Source organism: Babylonia areolata, chromosome 9 (assembly GCF_041734735.1).
Source record: "Babylonia areolata isolate BAREFJ2019XMU chromosome 9, ASM4173473v1, whole genome shotgun sequence".
Lineage (NCBI taxonomy): Eukaryota > Metazoa > Mollusca > Gastropoda > Neogastropoda > Buccinidae > Babylonia > Babylonia areolata.
In genome coordinates this window covers 18142467-18150219 of record NC_134884.1, presented here as the reverse complement: position 1 = coordinate 18150219, position 7753 = coordinate 18142467, and the positions used below count along the sequence as shown (strand labels likewise).

Genomic DNA, 7753 nt, shown 5'->3' with positions numbered 1-7753 from the left:
GCACACACACACACACACACACACACACACACACACACACACACACACACACAGAGGCCCACCCACCAACAACTTCAATCACTCGAATATAGTAGTAGCTTGGAAGCAAAAAAACTTCTTTTTTTTTTTTAAATCCCGGCCCGTATATTATGGGATTCGATCCGTTGGACATTCGCTTCCTAGTCGGACGCATTACCTCTAGGCCACCGCTCTACCTGAAGCAGAGAGCGAAATGAAAATGAAAATTGTAAAACTAAAAATACAGGATGTCAATGGTTTCCTTCATTGACGGTTGGCCACAGAGCAGCCTTTGACATTTCGATTTGTAACATCGTGAGTAAAAAAAACAACAACAAAAAACCAAACAGGAGTTGACCGACTGTCAATATGCTGTCAATATTTTCTCTCTCATCTTTCAGCGACCTCCCTTCAAGATGTGTTGTTGAGACTGATGTTGAAAACGTGGGCTTGAAGGTCATTTTGCCGATCGATATTTTGTGACGGTGGAAGTTAGTTTGGTTTCCGTTCGTCTGTGTCTCAAGGCCTGACTAAGCGCGTTGGGTTACGCTGCTGGTCAGGCATCTGCTTGGCAGATGTGGTGTAGCGTATATGGATTTGTCCGAACGCAGTGACGCCTCCTTGAGCTACTGATACTGAAACTGAAACTGTAATTTTTTTTTTTTTTTTTTTTCCGTCCCGATTTCGGTTTACAGACACTGCTTCTGGTCCGTTTAGGGGTTGGTTTGTTAGAGTTGAGTTGTATTTGTATTTCTTTTTATCACAACAGATTTCTCTGTGTGAATTTCGGGCTGCTCTCACCAGGGAGAGCGCGTCGCTACATTACAGCGCCACCCATTTTTTTGTATGTTTTCCTGCGTGCAGTTTTATTTGTTTTTCCTATCGAAGTGGATTTTTCTACAGAATTTTGCCACGAACAACCCTTTTGTTGCCGTGGGTTCTTTTACGTGCGCTAAGTGCATGCTGCACACGGGACCGCGGTTTATCGTCTCCTCCGAATGACTAGCGTCCAGACCACCACTCAAGGTCTAGTGGAGGGGGAGAAAATATCGGCGGCTGAGCCGTGATTCGAACCAGCGCGCTCAAATTCTCTCTCTCACTCCACTCCACTCAGTTCAGTGGCCAGTTGGTCGGTAAACTCAAACCCGACGTTCCCTTCAATGTTAAGTTGTCGAAACTGTATTTTCATTCAGTTTTGCAGATCGTTATCTTGAGCCAAGGTACATGAATCGTGTTTCTCTCTCTCTGTGTCTCTCTGTCTCTCTCTCTCTCTCTCTCTCCTTTCGCTTGAACCGCAGTCTCTGTTTTCCCCCCTCCCTCCCCCCCCCACCTCTCTCTCTCTATGTGATCACAAAATTAGGTTGGTGGCCTTGATTTCCATAGCTACGAACCGCACTAACGTAGCTTCAAGTTATCATTGCTTTGTATTCCTTGTGAGGCGCGGATGAATGTAATGAATTCTGTGAATATGTGCAGGGAAGGGACGGAGGGAGGGGGTGGGGGGGGGGGGGGGGGGGAGCGTGTTTACCGCTTGGTGATATGAGCATGTTGCTTACACCATGAAACCATTTCAGTATTAAGTCTTGAGTCTTGATGTTAAGTTCCTGACGATCAAGAAAATTGACCATGCTGTGGAAAAAGAGGACTGACCACTGCTATGAACTGCAGCTGACTCAACCCTCTGAAAAAAAACATTACTTAGAGAGCAAAAGCCGACAGGCCGTTACTCACCCTACGTTCAGTCTTCGTTTATTTTTTTTCTCTGCCCGTTATCTGTGTCGTTCCAGTGGCATCACTCCCACGCCGCTCATTTCGAGTACCCCTTACACAGCCACGCCCAGGTTCGTCTGCCGCATTCCTAGCATCGGCAGTTCACAGGGAACCACCGAGGCTTGATCACCAGAAGGCCACACACTAGAGTAGACCATGCACTGCTGCTGAGCCACTTTGGAGGTATTCAATAATGCCTAATCTGATTTACCGTACTTAGGACACCACTCACTAAGCCGCCTACTGACGACAAAAAAAAATTGCTTTAATCGCTGAGCTAGACTGGGTGAGCGTCTCCCCCAGAGTGAAGACCGTCACCATGTCCATCCAGCGAGGGTTCCCCAGGAATCTGCCGACGCCGGAAACCTTGATCGGACTCATCCCAAGCGCGGAAGTGGAGGGGGATCGAAACTGAGGTCACCTTGACAGCAGGGCATGAAAGTGCACAGAACTTGGAACACTTTTTTTTTTTTTTATATAAACAGATGATGAAGGTGGACAGCGAGGCTGCTGTGGAGGTCCATTTCAGATCTGGGACGACGGAACAAGGCTGCACCCTACGCTTCCTGTCATGATTATACCCTGTTGTTAACCAGGCCCGACAGATACAGACACTTGAATAAAATGTCACCCTTCCTTCCTTCTTATCTTTACCTTTTCTCTCATATAACCCACAATAAATCTCAACTGATAAATGAGTACTTGGAGCTGTAGTTGACATTTTGTGTAAATTTACTGCCTCGGATACAAATTTTGCAAGTGAGAGTAACATAATTATCTTCATTTTCAGTCACCAGTGCGCTAAACAGATCTTTTCTCTGCGCAAAAGCTGTATTGAGTTCAGTTTTTGCACGGTTTTTCCGAATCCTATGATTTTCATCCTCTCCTGGGCTTTCCCCACACATTGGACAAGATGATGTCGCGACGTCTGTATCGATCCATCTTCTGTTTGCCATTCAGTCCAAGTGCTCTCAATCTGTACCTCAAAACAGGATTTATACCGAAGAGAGAGAGAGAGAGAATCGAAAACGAAATCGAAATATTTTTAGGTGGAGGGAAAAGAAATCAACACTGATTTACCTGTTTTCATCCTACCCCCTTGAAGAAAAGAACTGAATTAATCTAGGGAATGCAAAAACCAAAAGAAAAAAAAAGCAACACACTCAAAGACACATCTTGAGTAGTCCCAGTCTTACCATTTAACCCTTGGCACACTCAACTCTGGCCGCGGGCCGAACCCCCCACCCCCCCCCCCCCCCCACACCTCAGCTGGGAATCGAACCCGCGTCCTTCCAGCCGAAAGTCCGCGACGCTAACCACTTGGTCACCGCGGCTAGTGGTGCTTGTTTTACTTTCGTTGACCTCTCAGACAGTATTGATAGGTTTGAACCCGTAACCTGCCTGTCATCGCCCTTAGGGTGTGTGTGCGATGCAGCTTCCGCCAGTAACACAGCCCTCCTTTTTTCCTGTTTCTACTATGTGCGAGCTTCATTGTGCATTGTGCATTGACCGAGAGATTGGCAAACACTGATGCAACACACAGTGCCATCTGATGAATGGTGTGTTCTGGAGGTGGAGTGCGGTCCGTTCTGTCATTTTGTCAGACTGTGTCCATGCTGTGACTGCCAACACACACACACACACACACACACACATCATGCGGCACAACGATACGCTCCCCATCAAAAGCACAGTTGTGTGTACACACTTATCAATAATCATATATCTCGTGCGTGCACTCACGATCGACGCGCAAACATAATCATAATCACACGCACGCGTACACGCTCACAAACTCCTGCTCACAAAACTCCCGCGCAATCTTGCACTCACGCACGTGCGCTAATGCAGATACACACATCAACACTTAACACCACGCGTGGACGCTTGCACACTTCCACACACGCGCACGTATACCCCCCCCCCCCCCCACACACACACACGCACGCACGCACACATACACACACACACACACACGCACACACACACGCACACACACACACAGATACACACACATGGACACACACACACACACTCAGACACACACACACACACATACACACACACGCACGCGAAGAGGCGAGGGAGAAAGACAGACGATAGAGTGACAGACGGCACTAATGTCAATTGCATCATCAATATTGCAAACCTCGTCTCTCTCTCTCTCTCTCTCTCTCTCTCTCTCTCTCTCTCTCTCTCTCACTGTCCAGTGACAAACAAGGGAGACTGATCCTATACAGCATCAGGCAATGCACTTTCCACGTGTGTCACGATCCTGAAATGGCTCAAACAAAACTGTCCTGTCCTTTGTTGTGTGTGTGTGTGTGTGCGTGTGTGTGTGTGTGCGTGCGTGTGTGTGTGCGTGCGTGCGTGTGTGTGTGTATGTGCGTGCGTGTGTGTGTGTGTGTGTGTGTTTCTTTTGTTTTACAGTAGAAGTATGTGGTGTCGCCTATTGTCTGTAGAGATTTGACACCTCCATGAAACTGAAAATTTTGAAAACTGAAAAAACAACACACACACACACACACACACGAGCACGCACGCACGCACGCGAAGAGGCTGGGGAGAAAGACAGACGATAGAGTGACAGACGGCACTAATGTCAATTGCATCATCAATATTGCAAACCTCGTCTCTCTCTCTCTCTCTCTCTCTCTCTCTCTCTCTCTCTCTCTGTCCAGTGACAAACAGGGGGACTGATCCTCTACAGCATCATGCAATGCACTTTCCACGTGTGTCACGATCCTGAAATGGCTCAAACAAAACTGTCCTGTCCTTTGTTGTGTGTGTGTGCGTGTGTGTGTGTGTGTGTGTGTGTGTGTGTGTGTGTGTGCGTGCGTGTGTGTGTGTATGTGTGTGCGTGTATGTCTGTGCGTGCGTGTGTGTGTGTGTGTATGTGCGTGCGTGTGTGTGTGTGTTTTTCTTTTGTTTTACAGTAGAAGTATGTGGTGTCGCCTATTGTCTGTAGAGATTTGACACCTCCATGAAACTGAAAATTTTGAAAACTGAAAAAACAACACACACACACACACACACATACGAGCACGCACGCATGCACGCACGCGAGGAGGCGGGGGAGAAAGACAGACGATGGAGTGACAGACGGCACTAATGTCAATTGCATCATCAATATTGCAAACCTCGTCTCTCTCTCTCTCTCTCTCTCTCTCTCTCTCTCTCTCTCCTTTACAATGACCTGCGGCAAAAACATCTGAACTCTGAAGGTCAGTCGTATGTTCACTTGATGAAGAATGGTTCTGTTTACAATATTCGTAAACTATGCGTTTATATATTTAATGCCCTGAAGATACGACAGGAATTCTGTGACAACAATGATGAAAGTTAGAATTAATTTACAATGCACGAGAAGCACTTTTGTTCTACAGGTTAAGTTAGTACGTATTTTACATTTTGTTGTGGTTGAGTGATCACCATATTGTGTACTTTTGGCCTCTTTCTAGGGGCCGGAGGCCTGGAGATTAAAGTTTTGTTATTGTTCTTGTTCTCTCTCTCTCTCTCTCTCTCTCTCTCTCACTGTCCAGTGACAAACAAGGGGGACTGATCCTATACAGCATCATGCAATGCACTTTCCACGTGTGTCACGATCCTGAAATGGCTCAAACAAAACTGTCTTGTCCTTTGTTGTGTGTGTGTCTGTGTGTGTTTGTGTGTGTGTGTGTGCGTGCGTGTGTGTGTGTGTCTGTCTGTGTCTGTGTGTGTGTCTGTGTGTGTGTGTGCGTCTGTGTGTGTCTGTGTGTCTGTGATTTCGAAGTAGTAATCATAAGCTGGAAATAGAAACAGGGAGACACAAAGGCATACCACGAGAATTACGGCTTTGTAAGGTTTGTAACATGTGATTGGGGATGAGTTTCATTTTATAATGGAATGTCGCAATTATGATCAGTAACGAAAGAGATATGTTCCTAAAAAAGTATTTGTCTCCAAAATCAGTTTTTGATTTGTATAATATGCTCAAAGGAGGCAAAAAAGTCATTTAACCTGTAAGTCAGATGATTAGATTTAAAAAATGTTGCCTAGCTACACTTTTGGAGTTAAAAGACATTTGTGTTTTCTCAACTTTTATGTGACATTGTTGTGTATTTGGAAATGTTTGTTCTGGGCATGAAAAGATTATTTTGCAGTAATTCTCCATACTCCAATAGGAGTGAAAGGATAATTAAAACTTGAAACTTGAAACGTGTGTGTGTGTGTGGTCTTTTTTTTTCTTCTTTTGTTTTACAGTAGATGTATGTGGTGTCGCGTATAGTCTGCAGAATTTGACACCTCCTTGAAACTGAAAATTTTGAAAATTGAAAAAACAACCAACAACTGTTTCGTGCGGCAATGGCAAGAGACTATCCCAGTCTTTTCCGTCGGCGTTAAGTGAATCGTCATATTGTATTGTATTGTATTGTATCGTGTTGTATTGTATTGTATTGCACTGTGTCGTGTTGTATTACATCGTATTGTATCGTAGCATGTTGTATCGTATCGTATCGTATCGTATTGTATTGTATTGTGTCGTGTTGTATTGCATTGTATTGCATCGTATCATATTTTATCGTATTGTCTCTTATCGTATCGAATCGTATTGCATTGTATTGTATTGCATTGTGTCGTGTTGTATTGCGTTGTGTTGTATCGTAGCATATTGTATTGTATTGTATTGTGCTGTTCTGTTCTGCTCTGTGCTGGAGTGTACTATTTGTGGCAACATATTTCTCTGTGTGAAATTCCGCAGGGAAAGCGCGTCGCACCAGTGCAGAGTCACCGCTTCCTTTTTTTCTTTTCTTTTTTTTTCTTCTTCTTCTTCTTCCTACATGTGCAATTGTTTTCCTGTCGAAGTGGATTTTTTTTTTTTTTTTTACATAATTTTGCCAGTGAAACCACTTTGTTGCCGTGGGTTCTTTAACGTGCTTTGAGCACATGATACACTCCTATCATCTGAATAACTGGCGTCCAGACCACAGCTCAAGGTCCGGTAAGGGGTGAGGAAGTTACTGGCCAGTGCAGCAGGATTCGACCCTCGTGCGCTCAGATTCTCTCGCTTCCTAGACGGACGCGATACCACTAGGCCACCACCACTCCACACTTTCCATGGCTGTTCTTTCGGTCTGTGATTTTTTGACTCACTTGTGTAAACAAAGTGAGTCTATGTTTTAACCCGGTGTTCGGTTGTCTGTGTGTGTGTGTGTGTGTGTGTGTCCGTGTGTCTGTGTGTCCGTGGTAAACTTTAACATTGACATTTTCTCTGCAAATACTTTGTCAGTTGACACCAAATTTGGCATAAAAATAGGAAAAATTCAGTTCTTTCCAGTCATCTTGTTTAAAACAATATTGCACCTCTGGGATGGGCACAAAAAAATTATAAAAAAGAAGCCTAATTATATGCAAACTGCATTTACTGTTATATTTATCATTTTTGTATTCTCTAAACTTGGCACTTTGACCTCTTATTCTGACACAACAACAAGAGGAGTCATTATTATCATTTTTCGTTCAAACAGGAACTTCTTTTGCTAAGCATGGAACTTTTTATTTATTTTGCAAACGTTTTTGGTGCAGATCGTAAAAAAAGGGAAATTACTCTGTAATTAATGCTAGGGGACTTAATTTATCACAAGTGAGTCTTGAAGGCCTTGCCTCTCTTGTTCTGTTTGTATGGTTGTGTTTTCAGTTGTGCTGACTGTCTTTTCTACAGTGGCAAATGTCTTGTATTTATCCTCTTTTTTTTTTTCCATTCATTCCTCTCTTTGACAAATTCTGTTTCTCTTTGGGTTGGGTCGATAAGTCCTTTAAGTAATTTCCTGTAATTGTATTTAGAACTTTTTTTTTTAGAACAAATTTCACCCTCATTTCACCCTCATTTGCCCAGTTTCCCCCAACCCTCCATTCATTCACAACTCCCACCCCTTCTAACCGATAATACTCAAATGTATTCATAAATACTGTAACAAAATGCCTT

The 7753-nt window shown here is 44.1% G+C and overlaps 1 pseudogene across 1 annotated transcript in view; it reads left to right on the top strand.

Moving 5' to 3' along the window:
• The window catches only part of LOC143286102 (uncharacterized), a 203303-nt pseudogene that overhangs the window by 131775 nt on the left and 63775 nt on the right, over positions 1 to 7753 (top strand). The window lies entirely within an intron of this gene.